The sequence below is a fragment of the Neovison vison genome, chromosome 13 (genome assembly GCF_020171115.1).
Source record: "Neovison vison isolate M4711 chromosome 13, ASM_NN_V1, whole genome shotgun sequence".
In the NCBI taxonomy this organism is placed as follows: domain Eukaryota; kingdom Metazoa; phylum Chordata; class Mammalia; order Carnivora; family Mustelidae; genus Neogale; species Neogale vison.
The window spans coordinates 104,222,207-104,249,325 of record NC_058103.1 but is presented as its reverse complement, the minus strand read 5'-3'; the positions used below and the strand labels follow the sequence as shown (position 1 = coordinate 104,249,325).

At 46.1% G+C, this 27,119-nt stretch overlaps 1 protein-coding gene across 2 annotated transcripts in view; it reads right to left on the bottom strand.

Annotated features, from left to right (window-relative positions):
• Positions 1 to 27,119, bottom strand: part of TLN2 (talin 2) — a 428,022-nt gene that overhangs the window by 332,036 nt on the left and 68,867 nt on the right. For both annotated transcript variants that reach the window (XM_044230578.1, XM_044230582.1), the window contains exon 2: positions 22,951 to 23,040. The gene's annotated coding sequence lies outside the window, so the exon portion shown is untranslated. The remainder of the gene's footprint in view (positions 1 to 22,950; positions 23,041 to 27,119) is intronic.

Genomic DNA, 27,119 nt, shown 5'->3' with positions numbered 1-27,119 from the left:
TTTACTTGAAGGACGTATCAGAGTTAAACTTAACAAAGTCTAGAATCACTACCTTGTATGCCAATAAAGCAAGAAAAGTTCTAAACACTAAATCTCTGCAAATTAATTTACAACTTTACAGTCATTTCATGCGCTTTACATGCAGTGGATTCTACTGATGAATAAAAGGTTCAAAAATGAACAGATCAAGGGGGGTCTGGGTGGCTCAGTCATGTAAGCAACTGACTCCGGGTTTCAGCTCAGGTCATGATCTCAGGGTTGTAAGACTGAGCCCATGGTCAGGCTCCATGTTCAGCACAGGGCCTGCTTGAGATTCTCCCTGTACCTCTGTCCCTCCCCAGTCTCCCTCTCTCAAAAGAAAAAAGGAAAAAGGGGATCTGAGTGGCTCAGTTGGTTAAGTATCTACCCTCAGCTCAGGTCATGATCTTGGAGTCCTGGGATCAAGTTCTGCATCGGCGGGGGAGGGTGGGTGCGGGGGAGGAGTGTCCCTGCTCAGCAGGGAGTCTGCTTCTCCCTCTGACCTTCCCCCTCTCATGCTCGCTCTCTCTCATTCTCTCTCTCAAATAAAAAAAATCTTTTTTTTTTTAAGATTTTATTTATTTATTTGACAGACAGAGATCACAAGTAGGCAGAGAGGCAGGCAGAGAGAGAGAGAGGCAGAAGCAGGCTCCCCGCTGAGCAGAGAGCCCGATGTGGGGCTCGATCCCAGGACCCTGGGATCATGACCTGAGCTGAAGGCAGAGGCTTTAACCCACTGAGCCACCCAGGCGCCCCTAAAATCTTTTTTTTAATTCCCATAAAAAATAAATAAAATATTTTTTTAAAAAATGAACACATCAAGAAACAGGCAAATGTGGAACCCAAACCAGGTATTCTTTTCCCCAATTTGGATCCTGCGGTCTCTGATACTGCACAGCTTGCTAAAAACCGTAAACCAAAGGCAGGCTGTCAAGAGAGAAGAAATGGGGAAGCAGTGTGAGCCCCACTACAGGGTGACCACCTGGCTCTTAGAAGCAAAGACTTGCTTACTCTTTGCTCTTGGAGAAGCTCGCAGGACAGAGAAGAAGCGACCAACAAAAGGAGATGAAAATAAATTCAAAGCAAGGAAAAAACCTTTCTAGAAAGGCCCTAGCTGGAGAAGAGCCAGGAGAGGAAATAGGGCAGGGCGTACTATGGGAGCAACACAGACTACAGCCAAGGGTAACCACATGGCCACCAGGATGCCTGGGAATTTCCAAGAAGGGAAAGGCTAAACAGGAGGCTGGCTATTGTAATTTCCTTTTCACCCCACAGAAAGAAAATTACTTTCCTAAGGAGCTTTAGAAGGTGGTGACGTTGAGTGAATCCACTAATCACTTAAGTCTCTCAGTGTATAGCAGCACATTTGGATTAAGTAGGCAAGTCAGTGCTCCAAGTTTCAGTGACTGGACGATTCAAGCTCAGGGTCGAGCAAATATAAACCATACGGAGATACGTGTAAGTCCTTGCTGATCCCAGGTATTTGGGAGGTTAGCTTCGTGCTATTGGTGGAGAATTCAGGGTCCATTTCGAGGAGGGTGAGACTGTTTGTTTCACTCTCAGTAGGCGATTTTTATGCTTTTCCATTTTTCTCCACCTCACAAATCATCTTCGGTGAACACCTACTACTTCTGAAATTTAAAAAGTAAGTAACAATTTTTGAAATTGCTAAGGAGGATGTCTTAACTATTGCAGCAGAGTTAAAAAACCAGCCACATAAATCCAGACAGCATGGGTCAGAGTGGCCAGCTCATTAAGTGGTCTTTGCTAACACAGCCAACAGAGCTGTGAAGTCAAAACCTTCTGGACTTGCCAGAATTGTTTTCCTCCAGCCCATCTCTGGTCTCCAGGACAATGAAAATGAAAGAGGCAGCCACAAAATTGCTAGCGAATATTCAAGAGTAAGAAGGGAGACAGAGATGACATGAAAACAGAAGTCCAAGACCATTTATCACCCAGCCTCTGTATTTCCCACTGCCTTGTATTTTTCCAAGTGGCAGTTCTCACAGCATGCCTGTATGCCTGTGTGTTCATGTCTCCAAATTCCATCTCCAAAGCTGGATCCAGAGCCACAGATGACAGCCCTCTCTCCTCCTCCAGATGGGCCAGAAGCCAAGCAACAAAGGATACAACTTGAGTCTTTACGGATCGATCAAGTTGTGATAAACAATTTTAGAATCCTAAGTATAGTTGAGTCCTTCCTGAAATTCATGGTTTAAGGTAAACCTATTTCTCACCAGGCGCGGTGCTTCTGGCAATGAACCCAATGCCCGGAACCCAAAGCAACTTGTTCAAGGTCAGACACTAGTTGCTGGCACAGGCTTTGCTTGCCATCCTGGCTGACTCCAAAACCATGTCTTTTCCCTTCATGTCGAAGACAGGCTTCCTCCTTAGGAACTTCAAAGCCTAAAAACTAAATTCCTATCCTCTTAAGAGGAAGCATTTGTTTTGGCAACTCCGTGTTTTGAAGGAATTTTTAAAAAGCTGTCAAAATTTGGTAAATGCAAGCCACAATGCCTTTCCCTAGAAAAACAATGCTTATTTTGTTTTAAAAAGCAAGTAAGAAGGAAGTAGCCACCTTGTCATCAGGAGTCAGGCCCCCAGATTCTGTAAAAAGCTTCATTCAGCTGCAGACAGTTGTGCCAAGGCCCTCCAATTCATGTATTAGATCACCATGTGCTTTAAGACACAGCCACCTGTCCCTGGGCCCTCTCACCAGGCTCACTGTAGGTACAGGACAAAACACAGCAACAGAGATCATCAAGCCATGTCCCATGTCACACTGGGTCTCCAGGAGCCCTACTATGCCCAAATTACGCTTAGTTCATTTTCTGCTACCATCTTAGTACTTGACCCTCTATGGAAATGATGCCCACTCACTAGTCCTCTCTACCTGAGAAATAATCATCTCAAAAAAAATCAGTTGTAAGCCTTTTTGAGACTCTTTCAAAACAGATCTTCAAAATTAACAATATCTAAAGATCAGTGAGCCTTCATTAGGTATAGCATAAAATGATCTACTTCTGTAAAATCCTGCTGGTATAACGATACCCAGTCAGAGAAACAACCACCTTGAGGTCCACTCTCATCAGTGTCAATGTATCCCTCTAAGTCTGTCTTTTTCTCCCCGAGGATCACTTCAAATCACTTCTGCCATTTCTGAACCACAGCAGAAGGCCCTAGGAGTCTGAGTCATGAAAAGCTCCAACCAACAATTAAGGTTTTTCTGGGGCACTATGAGTACAAGCTTCATTTCTGAAACAGGCAACCAAACCACAAAGGGTGGTATCCAACAATCCTGTAGGAGTGTAGCCTGTTCAGTATAGGCCCAGAAGGGACAGAATGGATGGAAACTCTCAATGGCCAGTCCGGGATATCCATCCACCCCAGCCTTCCCCGGAGGCTTGACAAACCTAGGCCAAGAAAGATACATGTGACCTGCTGAGGACAAAGGAGAATGGAAGGGATATACATAGCTCTGAGTGTGCCCAGATGGCCCAACCTTGTCCTTTGGCTTAATGAAAGCAGTGGCAGAGACAAAAGCTCCTCCTTGATTTAAACGGTGCTCACAGGGAAGCTTACCTGCCCCAATCTCCGTTCAGCCCTTTTGAAAAAGATCATTTGTCTCATGCTCATTGGAATGGTCGGTAACATGTTCCACAGTGCACTGCGCCTTTCAGCAGACTATTTCCAAACTCCAAACTTTCATGACATGCCTTTTTCAGGGGCACCAACAGGAATAGAAGGGCTCCGGCAAGATTGCAAGCCCCCGTCAGGTTACCAGAATCTCATCATCGACATCATGTTGTCATACGGACTGTAGCGGGGCCTGCGCATTCAGGAAAGATGGCCAAGAACAGCCTGTGAGAACTGTTTTTAAACAATGCTATCTCTAGGCACCTGCGTGGCTCAGTGGGTTAAAGACTCTGCCTTTGGCCCAGGTCATGATCCCAGGTCCTGGAGCCCCACATCGGGCTCTGTGTTCAGCAAGGAGCCTACTTCCCTTCCTCTCTTTCTGCCTGCCTCTCTGCCTACTTGTGATCTCTCTCTGTCAAATAACTAAATAAAATCTTAAAACAAACAAACAAACAAAAAAAAAAAACCGCTATCTCTCTTCTGCATCTTTCACTGTTCAAGAAGAGCATGCGTATTCAACACCAGGGACAGGTACTCCATGGAGGCGTGGATTCCTTTCCCAACAGCGCTCCCTCAGCAAGGAATCTCCCATTGTGCCTCGAATCCCAAGTCAGTGGTGATGGGGCCCAAGATTGCCACAGCAGATACCCCTGGTCTTTCTCGGCTACTGTAAGGGCATTTTAGCCAACGAAACCCTTTTTTTCTTGCCTCGCTTTAAGTTTACCTACTGTGAGCCTACCTGTTTAGCCACCACTAGTCCAAAGGTACGTCACACTGCCCTTGCCCAGCTGGACCCCTGCTTCATCCAGGACCATGGGGTTTCCTCGTTTTGTGGAATGGAGGCCAGCCATAGCGCCTTATCTACTGAATGCATCAGAGATAATGAATATTTGCTCCCCCGTGTGGTCTGGGGGGTGCGTTTTGGCCAGGAAAATCCTGTTAAATTCTTATTAGACATTAGAAAACAAAAACAAAAACAACCACCACGGGCCACCATCCATTCTGGACATTCATTCATTCTTACTATCATTGGAATTGTCATGTCCAAAAAAATTTGAGAAAGAATGTGTAAGGAATGGCAACTTTTGGCCAGCTACCCTGAATAAGTTGGCACTTCTGTACCACCTTTTTCTCAATTTCAAAATATGTTTGCTCAAAGGAGGCCTGGTTTCAAGTCCCATCCAGGCTATTTCTCTCTTCCTTTTTTTGTAATAAATAAAATAATGTCCCAGGAAGCATAAAGACAGACTGCAAATATGAACATAGGCCCGGGGGCGGGGGGACTGGTCAAGTTATTCTTTTTCATAAAGTCAGCATAGCATGTCTGTAATTCTGTCTGAATAGCCACTAGTGGCAAAAAATCAAATCCTCTGTCTTCTGCTGGTCACCTAATCAAAAATGGTCTCAGACTCGATGACCTCCCATCAACAGATCTCTGCTCTGCTTAACAATAACCCTTGCACAGCTCTCCTGAGTATATTCATCCATTCCTTTACAAGTTTTGCCAAATTTCTTTTAACAGTTTTCATGCCCTCCATATACCACACCCCCAACCTTCTTAAAATGTAATGGATTGGTGAGTGATATTTATCCATAAAAATAATTCGTCTTTAAGGAAAAAATTCAGCTAGTAAGCAAGTTTCGTGGAAAACCTGTTACCAGGTTTTGGGGGTCATTTCACATCTGAAATACCTCACACTCCAGTGATGGATATTCAGATATAGGTGAATCTCGTGGCTATCCCGACTCCCTGGGACAGTCATCAACCCAGAACCCATTTATTTATTGATTGAGAGAGAGAATGTACTCATGAGCACGGGGAGGGGCAGAGGGAGAAGCAGACTCCCCACTGAGCTGGGAGCCCAATGCAGGGCACGAATACGAGGACCCTGGGATCATGACCTGAGCTAAAGGCAGACGCTCAACCAACTGAGCCACCAGGTGCTCCCCAGATCCTGTTTTTAAAAATTTCTTCTGGCACATGAAGAGACTGTCCAACAGCCTCCAGACTTTCTTGTGTAAACCACTCCCTCCTGCCTGAAGTCCTAACTTCTGAAAATTACCTATGCCTAATTCCCACAAGCCTGCCAAGTGACCCAACTGCCGAAGTAGCCACTAAGCAGACAAGAAAGGACAGACAAGCTGACAATGGGTAAACGGACCACTGACCACCAGGCAGCTTGAAAGAGCTCCACGAGTCACCCACTCAGACTACACAAGAGACTCCGGGCCATGCTTTGTCAGACCAAAGAGTTCAACTCAAATCACTTACTCAGTACACCACAATACCATCAAGTCATGAGGATTCTGACTCATCAGGAAAAACACTGTTCTAGCACAATTTTTCAAAGCAGCTCAAGAACCATTTAGATGGATTTCTCAGGCTTTTAAATAAAATCAGTTTAATTAGCTTTCAAGGTTATCTAGAAAGCTCGGTCAACGTGAAACACCTCAGTCTACAAGGACACAGGCGCTGAGGCAGCTCTGTGGTTTCACCTTCTAGTTTTCCACAGTAGTTTGATTTGCTATCACTGCCTCCCATTATCCCAGCTCCTTGGAAAGCCAAACATGCCTTTCTGTCACTTCCACCACACAGGGATGGTTTCTCCACAAGCTTCTAAGCTATTTCAAACAACTACTCCAAGTATAAAAATAAATAGCCTAGGAGCCTTGTCATGACCTCCCAGGCACCAAGTCTTAACATCACCTCACAGGCTGGGTCAGTGGGTGATGCTAGGGGCTGCCCTACTATCAGAAGAAATGCAAACACATCCTAAACCTATCAATACATTTAGAAAAGCACATTCCAGTTAGGCTGAAGTATCAATACATTTACTTTAAAAACAGAACTTTCAGTCTTATTTGTAACTGGCATATAATTCTAGATGGGCTTCTCACAACAGGAAGCTTGGGCCTTTCCTTAGTTCTCAAACAGCAGGTAAAAGACCTTCAGGGCCTAGACATCAGCACTGAGGAGCCAGAATGTTGTAGAACGCAGGAAATGACCCACAACCCCATTACCAAGCAAAGAACTTTTGGGCACTGGAATACACTTTTTTTAAACTATTTTCAATAAGTCTAGTTTTCCAATTATAAATTACTTAAAGTTACATTAAGCAGAGTGGAGTCTTTCAGCATAAAATCATCCTCGGGCGGGGGGGGGGGGATCATTATCATGGGACTCTTGTTATCTCAGAGTGACCCATGGCTAGTTGAGTTCTGGGTGACAGCAACAGAACTCTGAGGAAGCCTTCTCTAAGGTTATTAACCAGAGAAACTGCTGGACCTGGAAATAGCTTCCCATTTAAGGGAAGCAGGAACTTTGCATCCACAAGACGGCAATGTTCCAGAAGTAGTGGAGATAAACACCAAAAGGCATTCAAGTCACCCAGAGATGTCCTAAAGAGCCAATCTAGCCACCTAACTGAATATCCTATCCATCCATTTAGCCTAATTTTGTTTCACCTCCATAGATTTAAACTTCTTAAATCAAGTACTATTGTTTCCAGTAGGAAATTAAGTTACCCTCTCTGTCTCTCAACCCCCTGTTAGTTTGGGGAGAGGGCAATGGAAAAGCCCAAGTATACAGATATTACCCACACTCAGAAGTACACTGTGAACCCTTAGGGGCACCTGGGTGGCTAAGTGCGTTATGCATCCAACTCTTGGTTTCAGCTCAGGTCATGATCTCAGGGTCATGGGATTGAGCCCCATATCAGGCTCCTTGCTCAGCCAGCTGTCTACTTGAGATATTCTTTTCTTCCTTCCCTCTGCCCCTTCCTGCCTCCCCTTCTCTTAAGTATATGAAGAGCCCTTAATCATCAATGCCATTCATTTCCCCAGTAAACATTTATTGAATCCCTACTATGCTTCAAGTGTGCCCTTGACACAGGGGATGCAGCTATGAATAAATAAGGACCTTATCCCCATGGAGATCAGAAATGTAAACAAGAATTTCAACATCCTGCAACAAATGCAGTGACCCTCACGCATGTGGAGGGACTCATAACCCAAAAAAGGAGCAAATCATCATCTGGGGGGAGGGAGACACAGCCAAAGACTACTTCAAAGTCCATGGAATAGAGGCAGAGATCATGAAGACAGAGCACAAACAATCCTCCCTATTTAGCCACAGAACACATTTGCTTTACAGCTTCAGTATGTTTAACTGAAACGCAGTATGTCCATGTACCAAACAGAAGGCCAAGCAACTAAGAGTAAAAGTCAGAATCCAGAAGAGAGGATACACCTATCCTAATTTTGTGAAACTGACCTATGTACATTGCAGCCCAATCCTTAGGAGGGGAAGCAATGGTAGATCAAAGCGCATGTAGTCAGTATCACACTTCCCGGAACATCAAGAACTACTCCTACCACAATACCATACAAGAGCAGAGGTTCTCAAACCTTAATGCAGACCAAATGAACAGTAGGTTCTGCTAGAGGAATCCCAGGGTGGGAGGGGGGCAGCTGGAAAGCCTGCATGTTGAAGGAACTCCCAGGTGACACAGATGCTGCTGGACCCACGGACCCCCCTCTGAGCAGTGAGGGTCAAGAGAGCCGATGGTGCTCAGCCTTGGTGCTAGCCACACACAGATGGATCACACATTGGACGACACAAATTCCAACCCTCATCTGAAGCTTCCTTCCCTGTCTAACTCCATCCCTGTCATCTCCTTTCAGCTGTATAGGTGGTTGTGAGGTGTGACCGGGCTTGATGAGCCAGTCAAGGAGGCATTCTGAGGATCAGGCCACCAGGTGCACCCCCCCACCTGTGGAAGGTATCTGGGGGAGATGAGTGAGGAAGAGGAACCCCAGGTAAGCCGGCCACACTGCTCAACCATGGTGATGCCTGTACGCAGCCTCTACAGACTGACATCTATAGGAGAATCCAGCCTGACCCCTTCGTCCACCTTAATTGCTTCGCAAACCCAGTGCTTAGATTATTATCACTGTCTGTTCAGCATCATAAAACTCAAAGAGGAAGAACAGATTTTTTTTTTTTTTGCCTAAAAATTATAGATAAGGGGTCTTCCATGATGAAAGACTGGAAAGAAGCCAAAAGCCAAACATACAATTAACCAGCCCCAAAGCCTGCAGGCTCCAATCTTGAAAGGACTCCCTAGCCACACCCCACCTGACTGCAAAGTACAATTTGGTTAATAAAAGGGATCAAGTGGAATGTGGTCCTTCAGGGCTTTCCCACACTAAGTTGCTTCTGGAAAATCAAGAGTAATAACAGTTTACCCTCTCCAGGTGGAATGAGGTGATGAAGCCGAGCCCGTTTGAAATCCATCATTCTGAAATTGTCTATATCCACTTTTCCATTTAACAAGGTACTTTAGGTTCTAGTCCATATAATCAGCCTCTTGTTCTCAATTTTCTACCCATCTCACTAAAAGTTTTATGTCCTAACCCGCTTTCTAGCCCTTGTTTACCCTGGTCTTAGCTGGCAGGGGGCAGGAAAATTTTCAAAAGGGAGTTTTCACTTTATCCCTAAACTTGGAAATACTTTTTCCCTGCAAGCAGCTTTCCTAAGACTGGTTTCAGAAGTGTTACACTTAAGTTCAGTGGGCAGGGCCATGGGCTGCTCCTTGTTCATGAATGCTGGGGGGAGAAAGATCAAAGCTTTCTTAACTACTTATCTGTATCATAGGACATAAAGGAGAAAAGAAAAGAAAGAAAAAAAAAAAAGAGCAGTTTGTAATTCCTACCACGTGCCACAATGTATCATGTTCATCTCTATTCTTAGGTCCTAGGAGGGTAATTGTATAAAGAAATGAATGACTAGATAAATGACTGGAAATAACAGGATGAACAACATCCTGTCTTCCAGGAGTTCAGTTGTCTAGCTGGGAGACTGAGAAGGCATCACACAGTATAATCCCAAGTGCAGTGAAAGAAATTCAGCCTCAGAAGCCCAGTCGCACAGCTGGGAAGTGGTGAAGCCTGCCTTTGGACGCACGTCTTCTGAGTCCACACCGGCACGCTCTTCCTTGCTTCTCGGTATTAGATGTGAACAGTTTACGGGAACAGAGAGGGAGGACGGCTGAGCTGGGGGTGGGGCACCCTGGGACGGCATCAGGAGAGGGCAGCATCTGAGACGGGCTTGAAGGAGGAGCTCAACTGACAGCTGTCTGAGATCATCTACTTAGAAGCTACTCCCCACTTACCGGTATTGAATGAGCATGGGGGGGTGGGAGGGCAGTATAGGGCAAGGTCTTTTCAAATGATTGTCTTTTTCCCTCTTCCTTGTACAAGAATATCCATAAGTGCTAGGGCGGGGAGGGAAGGAACCAAAGCCCAGGCTATGCAAAAAATATGAATAGTTTTCTTTTTTCCAAGTGAAAAGACCATGCAGTGGGGACAAGCAGAAGTTACTGATAATTTTATCATGTCTATGGAAATAAGACTCTTGGAGAATCATCCACAAAATCCCCCATGAGGCCTGAACCTCTGCCATGTAATGATTTTTTTCCTTCTTGAGGGAATAAAGGTTAACGAAGTGTAGCCTTTTTTCTAAATAAGGTCACACAGTCCTTCCCCAGTCAGATATCTCCTCTGAGAATTAACATGTACAAATCCCCTGCTTGAACAGACATCTACCTAATCTACTTCTGGAGAGGCTGGTGCTTTTGTTTAAAACCCCCAAGACCCTACCAGCTGAGGTCCAGCCTTAAGCGGCCGTTGTGATAAAATTTCACCAAGGGCCCACGCACAATCCCAGCCCTGGGCAAAGTCAACCCTGGGCAAAGTCAACCCCGACCAAAGGAATGTAGGACCACAGGGCCCCCTTGGCAGTGGTCACCCCAACTCCAAGGGGACATACCAGCTCAGGGGTCTTGGACCCTTGCAATAATTCAGGATGCTAAAAGCACCAAAGACAAAACTGCGCATGAAGTCTCTTGGCACTTCTCCAGTCCTTTGGCCTCAATTTTAATTCTTAGAAATAAAGGAATCCCAGTATCACCCAGAGAGAGGAGAGGCTGCATCCCTGAGTTAGACAGTAAAACAACCTTCAACAGGATTCTCCCTTCTTCTAGACATGGAGGTTGTGTTTACTTAGGTCAGACCTTTTGCCTGTCCTGTGTTGGACCAGCTTATATGGACAATAAAAGGGGCAGTGGTTGTATAGATCTGGGGTACCTTTTTGTGAGGCATGCCTAGAACAGATTCACTCCTGACAATAACCTGCTCAAACATTATAGTGAGGGAGGGTGAAGGTGGGGGGAAGACAGGACCTTAACTGTGTGAGTATTAGGAGCCAGGTATGGTACTGGCTGTTTCCCCTGCATGATCTTGTCTAATGCCCTTCTCACAACAATTCTCTAAGGTTGATAGGTTCCCACCATCTCACAGGTGAGCAAACAAGTTCCAGAGTTTTGTAACTGGCTGGCACTCACAAAGCCATTAGATGGTATAGGCAAGATCTGAACCCAGAGCTGTAGGACAACTGTTGGGCAGCATGGCTTCTGATACAATTTAAGGTTCTGAGATGAAAGTTTACTGTTTGCTGTTACCAGCGCAGCAGCTGGCCAGCAGCTGCTCCGGGGAACACACTTCCCAGATCATGATTTACGCCCATTATCTGGCTTTCCAGCTATGAACTACAAACAGCCTATTCCAGGTCCCAAAGAAGGCAAAAGGGAGCACAAATCATATGCTAGTAAGTTTTTTCCAGATTTCCAAACCTTCAACCTCTTACAAGAAGAACACACCAACACCCCGAGTTCTCCAACATAATATAGTGGGAAGGTGGCCAGAACATGATCCTGGGCTCTTAGACTCGTTCTGAAGCATGACCTCAAACACCTTCCCAAGGTCATTAGAGCCATCAGAATTTATGAAGTTCCCTGATTACAAGAATTCCACCATAACAGAAGGCAGTTATTTGAATTAGGTTAATACAAAATAAAACCTTATTTGTACATTTCCATTTATGAATTTTAGTGTTCAGAAAGTTTCAAGCTATGGGGGTAGAGGATGGAGGGGAATGTTCTTTAAAAAAAAAAATCACAAAAGGAGACTTACATATCGAGGAATTATTTTTAAAACAGAAGATCTATCCAGATGGCAGGATTATGGGGTAGTTTTGTTTTCTTTTACCAATGTGAATTTTCTATTTTATCTGTAATACCGTGTATTACTCACTCACATAGTAAACAAGAGTTGTAAGATACATCTGAGTAACAGCCTGCTCATAAAAGGACTGTGTTAGGCATTTGGTACGTTACTGAAATATATACATACCCACCAGAGATTGAGAGGAAAACAAATTCCCCACCAGCATAGCCTTCCTTTTTCCCTAGTGCTCAAAGGCCAGTTACTTGCTTGTTTTTCCTTAATGAAATAAGGCTGCGTCCAGCTTCAAGTACATTCCTAAATAAGGCAAAGAACAGAGGACATGCCCGTCACTGATGAAGACACCTCTTTCTAGTAGAAAGAAGTGTTGAGGGATGGTTCCCATGGTCCTTAAGCCTCCAACCTCCACAGAGTTAGAGCAGAAGACGGAAAGGACCCAGAAGGATCTAACACTTTGCCACCTGAGACAGCAAGCAACCTCAGCCTATCTGTTACAAGGCCACTGCATCACAGAGACAACTATATGAACTCTCTTTTCTATATTCTTGATACTCTGGCATTTGGGGGCCTTCCAGACCCAGGGAGACACTGCCCCTCCAAGGGACAACCAATTCTTAGAGACAGCAAAGGGTTCAGCCAGGACAACGCCCTTGCTACGCAAGCAGCAATCCAGAGTCTATACGTCAATCCCCGGCATCTCCTTTGTCCAACTCTCAGACACCAAGCCCTGCTTCCCTTCCCCTAAATAATCCCAGGGCAGGGCACCAAGGCCAAGCCACCACTCCTAGAGCCCAAACCCCACTGGGATTACTCAAACTAGCCAATCCCTTTTTCTATTTTTTTTCCAGCATTTTTCTTTTTCTTTACTCTTAATGTTTTATTTATTTGTCAGAGAGACAGAGAGAGGTAGGCAGAGAGAAGCCGATGCAGGACTTGATCCCAGGATTCCGGGATCATGACCCGAGCCGAAGGCAGACGCCCAACTGACTGAGCTACCCAGGCACCCAAACTAGCCAATTCTTAACTCTTTCCCCTGCCCTCTCTTATGGAAACCCCAGTAAAGGAACTGCCCAAGATTTTCTCCTCACTCCTGTCTCCTGACCACCCCGATGGTTCCTACGTGGCATGCTCACCTTGTCTTGGGAAGTCTAAGGGATCATCATCCTTCAATGACATTGGCCTCTCCATTTTGTCTTCTTTCTATAGTTTATGACTTGGGCACAAAACAGCTACCAACCCTGAGCAATCAGAAAACACTTTCAAGCACTAAGTCAATACCCAATACTAAGCCCACATGTGTGAAGTCACAAGAGAGCAATCTCTGAGTCCAGAACCCACTTGGTCATTGGATTTACCCTGGCAACTTTATATCCTGCCTGAAACCATGGGCCTATCTACACAGCGCAAGTACTGACTCAGAGGCCAACTCAGAGATGGTCAAATGAGACAGGACATGGCAGAGAGCAACCACCCATGTCCCCCAAGGGAGAGTCACTATTTTGGCGCAGGACAGAAGTCTGAGTCACAAGGAAAAGGGAAATGATACTGATCTCCTCCTATTTCTTTAAGAGGGAGAGTATAAAATAGACTTCAGTCATCTACAAGAGAAACAGTTTTGCCTGTTATCAGGGGGAACTTCAATTATTTGCAACATTCACCCCTTCTGAATTCCTCCTTGCTAGAGGACACCCAAGTAAAAGAGGTACCGCTCCATTTTCATGGGATTACTTTTCGTTCACCTTGCTCTTCCCCATACCTGTGTATGTGTGTGTATTTCCTGAACATTTTACTCCTATTCCGTCAACCTCATATTCCCCTTCCCACCCAGGACCAGCACCAGATCATAACTACTTAGTTATTTCTGTATTCAGCACAGACTGGCTGTTAGAAGAAGAAGGAAGAAGGAAGAAGAACAAAAAGTGACACGCATGTAACTTAGGTCCCCTCCTGATGAGAAAAACTCCAAAGGTAGAAGAGCAAAGGACATACTGAACAGTAAAGAATATCCACAGTCCTGCGGTGCCTGGGTGGCTCAGTCATTAAGCCTCTGCCTTCGGCTCAGGTCAGGATCCCAGGGTCTTGGGATCGAGTCCCACGTCAGGCTCCTTGCTCAGTGGGAAGCTTCACCCTCTCCTGTTCTCCCTGCTTGTGTTCCCTCTCTCACTAGGTCTCTCTCTGTCAAATAAATAAATAAATAAAATCTTTAAAAAAAAAAAAAAAAGGAGTATCTGCAGCCCTGAGAAACATTTGCTGATACCAAGGCACAAGAGAAGGAATTAAATTATTAATGTCATTTTGGAGAAGATGGAATGTCTACACATCTAGTTTTCCTAAGGCTGCCTGTAATTTTTACTCCAATTCAGACACAAGCAAACCTCTGGGAATATATGCCCAGGCCTATTGAATTCTCCAAGCAGCTGTCTTTGGTATGTGCTGAGGGCCCGCTGTCACTGCTGATTCTTCTGAGGACACTGACAAACATGTCTCAAGTCACGCAGGGATAACCCCCCACAAATAAGCACAGGCATTACAACTGCTCAGATCTTTTTAAAAAAAAAAAAATTGAGAAACAAATGAACCCATAAATCAATTAAATCTTAGCAATTGTCCTTTTAATTTAAAAGCCCTGACCTCAAGGATACTGCCTGAGTCCTATTCCTCTGTGTTCTCCCACTTTTTTTTTTTTTAACAGTATACGAGGACCATAAGGGTAGAGAAGTATTCCTAATACTTTATTTACAAAGAGTACCATCTTCCCTCTTAATCCTACATTGAATTGCATGCAGTCATTTTGTTTGTTTCTATAGCAACAAGTGGGAACAACAGTTCCAGGGGTCAACAAGGTCAAATGTCCAACAGATGTTGGTCCAACAACTGTCCAACACAAAACAATGAAACTGGAAGAAGTTTGAGAAGCACTAATACAGGATAAAGCCTGCCCAAAAATCCAACTGGAAGTATCCAGAGCTCTCAGAAGTGTATCCTTCCCACACAGCAGCCTCCACAGTCCTGAGAGTCACATTTATAAAGGGAACCCATCATCAGTGTAAGAGCAACCACCACGGGATTTACCAACCTGAAATGGTAACAACTTGCAAGCTGATGAAACCACATTAGGCCAACCTGCCATCGGCATCTCAAGATAAGAGCTCTGTGGGCAAGGAATGCAATCACAGCACCTGGACCTTCCTCTTTAGCACTGACAGTCCTGTCAAGTGTGCAAGAGGAAGCAAGTTCTGGGTCCTAACGGCTCCTCTGCTCCTAGGTACTTCAGAGGCAGCCCGGACAGTCAGATGGCATCAAAGGGAATCCACTGTTCCCACCACAACCATACCTCTATCTCTGCACGGACCTCACTCTTGCCGCAAGAGCACAGACAAGGTTGTTCTAACCTCAGGCAATTTCTTCCTCGCAAGTAGCTGTGGGCTCTGAGGACATCAACCCTTCTAACTCTATTCAAGCACACACGTTACAGAGGAAAAGGATGCCCACTTCAGGAAACTCCTATGTGTGAAAAGCACTGGCAAACCTGACCGAATTTTAAAGAAGAAGGTTCCCTTTCAATGCCCAGCTTCAAGGGCTCACATCCTCTAGAACACAGATTAAATCACACCAGTTCAACACCACATTAACCACAGGAGCCAAGCTACCGTGACCAGGATCAGGACAAAAGGACATCGCGCGCCTCCCGATGTGATGTACTAAGAGGCAAAGCATCATTCACGCAGCCTTCCTGACAAAAATACATGTCATCATGACAGTGAAGAGTTTACACAAACCTAACTGCTACAAAATAATCTGCCCATATTCTTGAAAAATGTCACTATCATGAAAGGGGGGAAAAAAGGCAAAGAAGATACTCCCAACCAAGAGACTACAGAGATATTACAATGGCACGCAGTCCGCAGAACCCTAGATTGAACGCTAGGTTGAAGGAAAGAATTGCTGTGAAGGACATTATTGCGGTAAGTGGCGAGATTTAGATACGAACTGAGTATTAGGTAACAAAAGATCAACGTTATATAGGTTCTCTTTTTACAAACTGAACTGGTTATGAAAAGAAAAGTTTGTGTTGATAGGGAAAACATGAAGTATTCAGAGGTGAAGTGGTACAACGTAACTTTCAAATGGCCCAGAAAATAAAAGGGATGAAGATGATAAAGCAAATGCGGCAAATGATTTGTAATTGATCATTTACATTTAAGCCACATGTGTATTCTTGCAGCTTTACTCTCAGTTTGAAGTTATTTCAAAAAACAAGCCTTTTAAAACGATATAAATGCACTTTGCAAAGGGTTTCCAAGGAAACATCTGTCAACTAAGGCAAGGCTTCCTCCCCATACTGTCTATATCTGTGACCATTGACTTGCCCATAGAACCAAGTGACTGTGCCCCTCTTCCACCTCCAGGTCAACTGGACACCTGGCTCCAGCTCAGCCATTTAGAGGCATCTCCTAGGCATCAGAAATTGAGGTATAAGGACTGAACCAGGAAGCTGTGAGGTGGTGAGCAAAACGGAGAGATCTTCAAGTGTGAGGTCTCCACAGGAAGTGTAGGCAGAGAGTTGATCTCCTTTTGATAAGTATAGAGGGGCTAGGACAATGCAGAAATATCCCAGCGCTGCTTCTCAAAGAGCAAGCACAAGCGAGCATATACTGGGTGGTCCCCAGGGCTCTCCCAGGTACATAATAAGGGTCAGCTGCAGTTAAGGAGCTACACTGAGTGTCACAAGGCCCACCCACTTCACTGAAGCTAGCTCACTTGTGTCTGTGCCTTGGCACACCAAGCCTTGACAAGAGACCTCCATCAATGCAGAGGGATCACAGTCACCTTACAGTCTTCCACAAACAAGGCAGAACTCTACTGCAGTCACTTACCCCCCAATCTCATGCCTCTGTCCCTTTTTTCCCCATTAGAAGGGATGACTCTTTTTCTCCTCAGCCCACAGCCTCTAACCCAGGGATGAAATGGCTATAATGCAGGGTACGGCCTGTGACGGGAACCACCCCACCTCTGCAGGACATCCCATAGTGCAGCCAACAGCAGCAAGGACAAGGCAGGGGCCCTGAGCAGTCAGAACACCTGCATCCTTGAGCTTACTCCAGCCACTAACCTCCCTGTCAAGCCTAGGAAATCATCATATTGGTTAGACCCTGTGGCAGATCCTTGGGTTAGATGGAATGGCCCCCCAAGAGGTCTACATTGTCATCCAGAGGACCTGTGACAATGTTACATCCCAAGGCACGGCTGACTTCGCAAATAGGCTGAATGACCTTGAGCTGGTGAGATTTTTCCTAGATGATCCAGGTGGTCTCAGTGGAATCAGTGAGGTCCTCAAAAGCAGAGAAGGCTTCTTGACTGCAGTCAGAGGCAGATAACGGGAAGCTGCATTTGAAGATGGGGCAACGGGGTCACCAGCTAAGGAAAGCACGTGGCCTCCAGAAGCTAGAAGAGGCAAAGGAATGGATTCTCCCCTACGCCTCCCAGAGGAATACAGCCTGCCCACATCTTAGACCAGTGAGACATACACTTCTATAGATTTGAAGTCTGGGAACACATGAGTGGTGTTTTAAGTCACTTATACTGTTGCTGCCACAGAGGACCACAAATTTAAACTGACACAGACCATATTCCCTCATCTGGACAGGAGTGAGTTTTCCTCCTTTCTGAGAAATGGGATTAGTGGAGGCTAGAGACCCCCTCTTGACTTCCCAGAAGCCCCTGGGGGTGCCCCAAGGATCTGCACCCCGGGGCCAAAAACCTGGCCCTTTAACAGGATTTCTAAAGGAATTAATTCACAAAACCAATGACCTCCGTAACAGACTGAACTTCCTTGATATCATCTGCTATTGTTTTGTACAATGTTTTGCCACCAGAGTTCTTTTTTCAGTAGTAAAAATAGAGTACGTCCCAAGTCAGTAATTGGCAGATCCCAGAGCACTAGCATCCAGATTACTCCAATTCATCAGAAAGCAACAACCCCCAGCACGCCACCCCCCATCCCCAGCAACCACTCCCACCCCAGAGGGCTTGAGCGTGGCCTCTGATCCCGTAGTGAAATCACCATGGCCTCCTTCCAGGTTTCTGAGTCATCCTCACCACTGCAGGTCCAAGCAGCAGCAGCTGGACTGTGCACTCCACACAGCAAAGCCCAAGCCCGGCCCTGGAAATGCAGCAGCTGCACAGAGGTCAGCCGCCCTCCCGCCTCCCACCTCATTACTTTCCCTCACATCTTCTCCATTCCACTGCCCCTTCGTCTCATGGGAGCCATGCAGCTGGCCCAACATCACGCTGCCAAACGCCAATTCATGGGTGCAGCCACGTGCTCCGGCTGCAGAGCCAAGCTCCGGAGCTGAGCGCCTCCACTCTCAGCAGGGCATCTGAGGGCATTTTTTATCGCAGAAATATTTTTATTGAACCAAACATCTGGAGAGACAGCTACTGTTCTGAAACCGACGCAGTCTCGTGAGTCGGGCTGGTGCCAAGCCTTGTGGCCGTTGTCAAGATGGATGTTTGAGCTTCCACTCCTTCGTTCTACTGTCAGCTGCCCAGTGTGTACCCCCAAGGAGAGCAGTTCCCAGGGAAGGAGGTCCAGGCAGATCCAGGAGCAAAGAATGTAATGGCTTTTGACGGTCTTAATTGCATCTACTCAAAACCGAAGCCCACCATCAAGCCACCCAGGAGATCCATCTGGAGACCGAGAACATCACTTTTTCAAGGCAAGAGTAGGTCTACACCAAGGACTTGCACTGGAAGTCGTTCTGGCCCCAAGAGGTCTGCTCTAAGTGCAGGAATCGGCCAGACAGGGCACCGGCTGCCATACAGAGGAGAAAAGCCTGTTATAGGGTGGGCGGATCAGCAAAACTCACCCCACAGGGAACTTTCTCAGCCTTTTCTCATCCTGTCAGCATCCACTCCCGTTCAAGAGCAGATCTGCCACAGATGCCTGCTGACCAACTCTGCCCCAGAGAAATCTGTTTCTGACAAGTGTCAGTTCTTCTGGGTGCCTGGGAGACCCTCGACACAGACAGCTCAGCGTGGTCATGGCAGGCAGTTGAGGAGTTCCCCTCCATAAAGTTCCCCTCCAGAAAAGGGGGAGAAACTAGACACAGGAGAGAGGCCAGGGCCACCATGGGAAGCAAGGAGCAACCTCCAGGCTGACCCATATCTTCCCTCTCAAACACGCTTCAACAGAAGTGGTCACTCCTAAGCATTTATCAACGCTGTGCACCAATGGGTATAAACAAGAACAGGTGGGAGGCAGAGCGAAGGAGCCATCGGAGGGGACCAGGCAAGCTCAGAGGGCCCCCATAAGAAGTCCTTGAAGGTTGAACTGCAGAACCAGCAGAGACATCCTGGTAAACTCCAGCAGGTTAGAGACCTTGTTTGAAGACCTATGAACTCCCAGAGCTGGCATGGCCCTATTTTGGAAGGCTTTTTGTATTTATCTGGCTTTCAAAATGACAAAAAAATTTTTAAGATCAACATTCTGTGTTACTGAGGGCCTTCACACCCTTGTTACGAATACAGATTAAATCATCTCTTACAAAGGTCAATTTTTTAAAGATTTTTTTATTTATTTAAAAAATACTCATTGCAATATTATCAAGTAGGTAAATGGGGAGACAGAGGGCACAAAGCGTGGCCAGCAAGCAGAAAGTGAAAGGTCACATATAATTTTTTTTTTAACAAGGAAAGATGTTAACAATTAAGAAATATGCAGTTGTTAAATTCAGGATACATTTTTATCAGCATGGAATTAATGTCCAGGATACATTTATTTTTTGAAGTATTATGCGGAACATTATACTGTATTTTGTTCAAATAACACTTTCCTCACAAAGGGCACAATGAGGACTTCAGGGGGAGTCCTGATACCACCTTGAAAAATTTTTTCTTCCCTCAAAAAACCAAGAGATTTAACAATATCATTTGGTATGTTTGAGCCAGTAAGGGCTCTGTCTGCAAGGAGGGAGAAGTAAAAGCTGGCAGATTCCATTCTTCATTCCTTTAAGCAGCAACACTACCTTTCCTTTTTAGTAAAAAGAAACATGCCTCGGAGGGTCCCAAATGAGAATAAGAATTGGGATCCGATGTCACCGTGAATCCCCAATTTCAGACAAGGTAAGAAACTGGTACTAAAATAAAATCTGTTTGCTGCAGGCAAAACCACTCCACGCCCAATCCCAACCCCAACCCCAACAGCTCTGTAACCAATGCTGGCTTTGCAGATGGGACATTCTGAATGGCAGATATGGACAGAATTTTGTCCAGCAGGTACCAGAGTAGTGTTTAACACTACATTTGAAGGGAGGAAAAGTCCGTTTCTCTGTCCCATAGCATCCTAAAATGTGTCACATTGTGATTAAAAAAAAAAAAAAAAGTACAGTCTGGTACAAAGAGGAGTACCAGTCCCAAATCTGACATTCAACACAGGCCCAGAAAGCTATAGTCCTTGGCAGGGGTCATCAATATGAGGCTTATCAATAGGAAGGATCAGCAGGTCCCTTTTTAGCCAACTTTCCCTTCCTTTTCTTAAAATAACAGATTGTAAATTGCTATTGTAACTTTACCAAGTAAAAGGACCTTAAAAAAAAAAAACCAACCTGTTGAAGCAAAGAATGTTCTTTAAGACACTTATCCAACATCTTCTGCCCCATGGCTCTCTCCCATTATCACAAACAATTGCAGACCCCAGAGAGGAGATCTTCTGAAGTCCACAAAAGCCAAGGACACGCCTACCGTCGTGTTTACTTGCGGAGGCTTCTAATTACCAGAGACCAGTGTGACCACAGTTACCACTAAGTGTTTGCTCAGGGATCCATCAGCAGTGCCCGTTAATTCTTTGCTCTTCAGATAGGTTAGTTTAGATAAGCATGGAAGAAGGAAATGACTTCGTGGGGTTCGTTTAACACATGTTTATGGGGCTCGAGGCTGAGTGCTGGGTCCCGGGATACAAGGATGGAGGAAGCATAATCCCCGTCCTCAAGGGACTCATTTCTACAAAGAAATTGGCCTCAAAGAAAAGGAAGGAGCTTGGCTGGAGGGAATGGAGCCAGAAACAGGTGGAAAAGGACACTTCGTCCAGGCATCAAATGAGCAGCTGGGCTGTGTACATCATACGGTAAGAGCATCATATCTACAACAAATCTCTGTGCCAGGCAAAGTCCCTGCCCTCCTTTTGCTGTTGAGGAAACAAACCCAGAAAATAGAAGGCCAAACAAAGGAGCCTCATGAAAACCTTGAAACCCTAACACACTACAGTTGCAAATCTGACCCAGAACAGAGAAAACAATCCTGAGCAGAGAAAGGTTACTTCATGATTGTCTTTGTCTTTTTTGTTTTTTTGTTTTTTGTTTTTTGTTTTTTAATTTTATCCATTTATTTGACAGACAGAGATCACACGTAGGCAGAGAGGCAGGCAGAGAGAGAGGAGGAAACAGGCTGCCCACCAAGCAGGGAGTCCAACGCAGGGCCCGATCCCAGGACCCCGGGATCATGACCCAAGCCGAAGGCAGAGGCCTCAACCCACTGAGTCACCCAGGCACTCCATGATGACTTTGATACAGCAATCCTGCACAGGGGCCAGGAAATGGTCAGCCTGACCCCTCGCCTTCTGCCTCCAGCCATGAGCTCCGGATGACTAGGTTGAGCACCGGCTCTGGGGATCACCGGGAGCCATCAGTCCCCTGGGAGAACTGGCCCTCGGAGGCTAGCTGAGGCTGGCAGAGGAGGCACGAAAAGTGGGCCTCCTACATGAATACACAACTCTTTCTGTCCATTCCCACCCCACACTGACCGAGTTCCTCCTCTAACTCAAGAGGCTGGACTGCCTATAGAGGCAACACTTTAAAACTGACACACAGGGAAAGGCCACATCCTCGAGGAGCAAGAGAGTGGGAAAGATGGAAGAAAACATTAATAATCAGGAACTCCATCTTGCTACCGGCAGTAAAAATCCCATTTTTAGTGGGGATTCAGGTGGTACAGGCCAGAGGAGGGAGAGCTCAGCCTGAAAGCCGGACACCAAAGGCACCTGCTGTGTGACGCGGCGAGTTCCTTCATCCCAGCCTCGGTGAAATGGTGAGTGCCCGCCTCACAGGCTGGAGGGAGGACTAAGACACAAGGCTGTGTACCAGGCTCTTAGCCTAGTGCCTAGTACACTGTGAGTACTCCCTCAGTGGCTGTTGGAACTGCTAACTACTCAAGTGGTCTGTCCAGGTGGCTCCTCGGGAGATCAACAGGACTTCTGAGACCTCCCCCCACCTCCCCCCACACATCCCTGGAGCAGTTCCCCAAAGGTCACACTCAAAGGCAAACGTCCTATGCTCCAAGAACCTTAGACCTTACTTCTCCGAACACGATCCACGCAACGGTAGCACGGACACCACTGGGAACTTGTTAGAAAGGCAGACTCCCAGGCCCCACCCAGACCGACCCAGTCAGGACCGGCTTTTTAATCAGATCTCCCAGTCCACACTGCTTTAGAGCACTCAGAACAAAATCATCCACCCAGTTAGGGCTGTGACTGTGATAGTGTAGTTTTTTACTTGGTCTTTCTCTTCCTTCCTGGAAGTTCCATGACCGCCCACACTGTGCCTACCTTAGCTACTGGCATATAGCACATCCATTCATTCACGTGAAGAATATTTGAGTAGGAACGGGTCGTCTACCAGATAACAAGAGACCAAGCCTGTTTTAAGTGCACAGCAAAATGCAGGCAAGGATGTAAGAGAAACATGAAGAGACAGAATATGGGGAGGAGTCGGGGGAAGGGGGAAGAGGGTCTTTAAGGGAGTCAGATAAGGCGTCTCTGAAAGGGAGGGTAACATGAGGATAAGACAGGATAGATGAGGAGGAACACGTGGGCTAACAGGAGGGCAGGCAGAAGCACAGCACCTGCATTTGCCCCATGAAGAGGCTGCTCCTGTGGGCTAGTAAAGATGGACAGTCAGTATTTGGCCCTGGTGGTAGAACAGAGAAGCCCTAAGCAGGCAGATTTGGAAGGCCCCGTGCCCTTTATGGCTGCTAAGGGCAGAAAGGTCATGTCTGTGGTCACAGCTGCCATTTCCAAGGCTCCTGGAGCAGGGTGTGAGAAAGGCAGTCCCTCTGGGAGAGCTGGCGAGACAGTGGGACTACTGGCCACAATCCTCCAGCCCTCAAATTCTACAGGTCTATAGTTGCATGCCAAGTAGAAACGTGCAGGTTACTCACTGTTTTCAACAAGCTGATCCAGGAGTTTGTGGGCAGCAAGACAGCCAAGGGTCCAGGAACCCAGCCCAGATGTTACCCTACAGCAGCGCGCTGGTGAAGAGGAGACAAATGACATGTGTCAGGGCAGGTGGCCACGTTAGATGTGTTCCCAACACTGAAGGACACCGGTGGGGTTCTCATGAGAAAGTGGGCAGAAAACCACTCCTGAGGCTAGTGGTCTCTCTCTAGGCACTGTGCAGTACTCCCAGAGGGACAACCCGTCTGTCTTCAGTGTCAGGAGGGGCACCACCCCACCCCCGGCAGCCCCAGAGCAGCCCATCGACAGATCCATCCAACATGGGGCCCCAGCTGCATAGTGTCCTTGAGGTCATTGTACCCATCCTATCTTTACAGAGGAGAGAAATCATGACCAAGAGGAGCTGTCTTGCCCAAAATTAGTAGCAAGTAATGGTAACACCAGGAATGGAATCACAGAATCAAGTCTATAAAGCTTAAATTTACCTGTAAATTACTTTCCTTAATAAAACTGTTTCTAAATGTTACTCTTATTCCATCTGGCTCTTAACCGATGAAACAAGACAGAGCAGCCTGCATTTCCAAATCTTAATCCTTCCCCTAAATTCTCCCCCACCCCCCAATCCCCAAAGACTTCAACTGCCTAAGTGAAACTCCTGGTTTTCTTCAAAAACAACATGTAAAAGAAAAAGGAAATTGTTCACATTTGAGTATGAGAAGTTTAAAAACCTTATAAACAAACAAACAAAAAACTTAACACCTAAAAAAAAAAAAATCTCAATTTATGAACTATAAGGAACACAGAACCAGAACAAAAGCTCCTTTTCCAGACATCAGGTTTACAGATCCAAGAGGCCAGAATCCATCCAGGAAATGCTCCAAGACTAAGTAGGGCATTTCAAAATGGGTGAGCTAAGACTGTTGTCAACGGTCATTTCGTTCAAATGATATAGATGCTCAGAATGCTAATTCTCTAGGAAAGGAGTCTCATTATGTTTTTAAGTTAATCTTCATCCAATTATATATTTAAGCCATAATCATGGAAATAGCTCCTTCCCTGGGGTTTTAGTTCCAGCTGAGCCCGACAAGTCAAGGCATCCCTGGGCACATCACGCCGAACTCTGCTTTCCTGCCGTCACCTCCTCCATAAAAAGAACATGAAGCTCAGGGGTCCCGCAGCTAAGGAACTCAACAATTGCCGCACATGGCTGGAATAAAGCGGAAAGTAACCTCATGTTAAGTTAGGTCACACACAGCATCATTACTCCCTAGTCTGAAGACGCGAATGTCCCTCATTATAGATTTAAACAGCCACATCTCTCAAGGAAGTGACTAGGAAGTTCGTCCTAATAATAGCTGTATTCTGTTTCTAGGCAGTGAACGTCACAGTGACACATGTGCCCCTATCCTCACTAAATGGGTATTTGGTTGTGTTTCCACAAAGGTCCATCATTTATAAGGCCAAGGTTAGGGTTTCTCTTGCATCAAATAGAACTTTGGCAGTGAGGTCATTTGTTTTGAAACTACAGCAACCATCCCAATCCGGCCCTTACCCACCCCCACCCCTCCATTCTGGCATTCTCGTTAGTTAACTCTGGGTCAAGAAAAGGAGATGCAGGTTCCAGAGAACATGTAAAGCCTGCTGGGCCACCCGTGGGACGGTCAAGAATTCCACCCTGGACAATCCGCAGTATAACTTACCGCTCATTTCCCTTTCAACACTCAGGCACGCTCAGACATACAAAGTCAACGCAGACACACCAGCAGACCGAACGTATTTCAACAAGTCTTCCACAGTTCCAGCATTCATTAAAAAAAAAAACGACAAAAAAACACAATCTACCATGACGGCTGCGTAGTTCTTAACCTTATGGAGAAGGAGGGTCCACCAAGTCCTCTGGAAGGATCACGGACGCTTTCACCCAAAAGCATAGAATGCATGCGGTTTCAAAGAGTTCAAAAGCCACCTGAAGTTTCTCTCTGTACGTCTGGCTAAGGACCCCTGCTGAATTGAAACGTTATAAGGAGTCCCCTGTTCTAGTTGTCTCTGAACTTCCTACGACCCCTTTGTAAATGGGGGTGTGAGTGACAACCCCATTTACAAAGTGATACACCAGAGCACGGACAACGGAGAAAATTGGCTTCTGGTAGCATTTCTGGTGGAAAAAGTCAGACCTGCAGCTATCAACGCTCACAACAGCATGAGAGCTCTCTGCGCCTCTGGGATCCTTTGCCGAACACTTTCAGCAGGAAGCTTCCCAAAGCTCTGTTTGTACTTGGTCACTGATTTTTCGAAACCCAGAATGAAATGAACATCAGGGAACAAAAATACACGTTATTTAGGAATGCCTACATAGGTACTAACAATAAGAAAGGCAGTATTGGTCCCAACAGAAAGTTAAGACACTGGTCACCTCTGAGATCAACGGGGAATTCTGTTCTGTATTTGTAACACTGATGCCTTAACCTGGTTCTAGGCTTGACGGACGTTCCTTTTCCTCTTCACACTGTACCTAGACACTTTATACACTCTTCTATAGATAGGTCACAAAGCAATGTTTTTTTTTTCTTTTACAGGGGAGTTGGGAGTCAGGTCAATGACAAGGACTCTCAGCCTCCATTTAAGACACACCAGCAAGCCTGTGGAATGAGGTCTGCGTTTGTCAAAGGGTGGGGCCCACAGAGGAACAGTGAACATTCTGGCCCCAGGGGCACCGTCTATAAATACATTTTCATTTTTAAACGTCCACGCCCTGGGGCAGTCCTGTGCTCTGAGGCTGAGGCCACGCTGACCTCTGGTGCTGCCTGTCACTCTGGGAAAAGCTAGTGTTGGGTTTCTGCAAGCCCAGTGGTCTTTCCTCTTAAAGGCTCTGCCGGCCTATTCCTGCGGCACATTCTGTTACCAGGAACCAGCTCAGTCTTCCTGATCAGCTAAGAAGGCAGTGAAGGCCCGGAGGCTGCAGCAAGTTTGGAGGAAAACTTGACCCCTCCCCCTCTTCAGCTGGCTACAAAGGCCAAGTTTGCTTCGGTATTCTCCTTTGGGTGCCTCATCAATACTTGACCTTCCTTGGGAGAATTCTGCTTATTCAGAGGGTGGTCAAGTGACCTGCTTACCAAAAAAAATAGGTGAGGTATCTAGAGACATGAGCAGTAGAGTCTTAATTCCTATCCCTTTGCACACACTTACCCATATCATCTTGGCCAAATAAGAAGCGCATGCAATTCAGAAACGAGCCCGCTTTTTTTTTTTTTTTTTTTTTAAAGACAAAGGTGTCACGTTTATCTTTTGGTTATAATACCAATCATTGCCACCGTGACATTCAACGACATGCTCACCATTTTCAGACCTCTTGGATGGATACCCTGGGTAGACACAGCATAGCATGTGCCTAATAAAGGAAGTGCTGCTATCCCCTACCCCCTCTGGAAAGTCTCTTCTTGCTCAAATCTGGTTTAAAAAAGCAAAAGCCCAAGTAGGAATACAGAACCCACTCTTTAATAGGTCACTTTCTTTAGAAGTAAACATTCCACAGGATCCTGCCATCTCTGGAATCCAAGACAGGCCTGGCTTTCCTGTGTGTGTGTGTGTGTGTGTGTGTGTGTATACATGCCTGCCAGTTTGAGTGTGTGTGTGTGTGTGTGTGTGCACGCACGCACACATGCGAGTGAGTGCACGCACATGCAAGTGCATGCACATGCATCACAAGCCCAACATTCTTCTGATGAATTCAAAACAATAGCTTCCAGGGAAACCATTGCTAAGAGTTCAGGAAAAGTAAAGGCCTGCCAATTTCAGGAGGACAAAGGGTTTCAGCAACCAACAAGGGAACCAAATGATCTCATGCCCCTTTCCCACTGAGACTCTAAATGGGACCCTTCTCAAATTCAGAGTGCTCACTTACAGGCACAGTCACTGTTTCCACCCAACGGGACCCACGGGGGAGGAGAGCTCATCCGGGGAACGGATTCCAGAGGTAGCTTTATGATGTCTACCCCAGACAATCTGCAGACAAGGCCCCTCAGCCAAGGAGGGGAGCTGACCCTCGTGGTGAGAAGTAAGACCCTGGTGTTAGTCACTGCATCTAACAGCTAGTTCCTTTCCACCAAGGTCCCGGCCAGGACTCAAAGTAAACCCTCCAATGACAGCCCTGCAT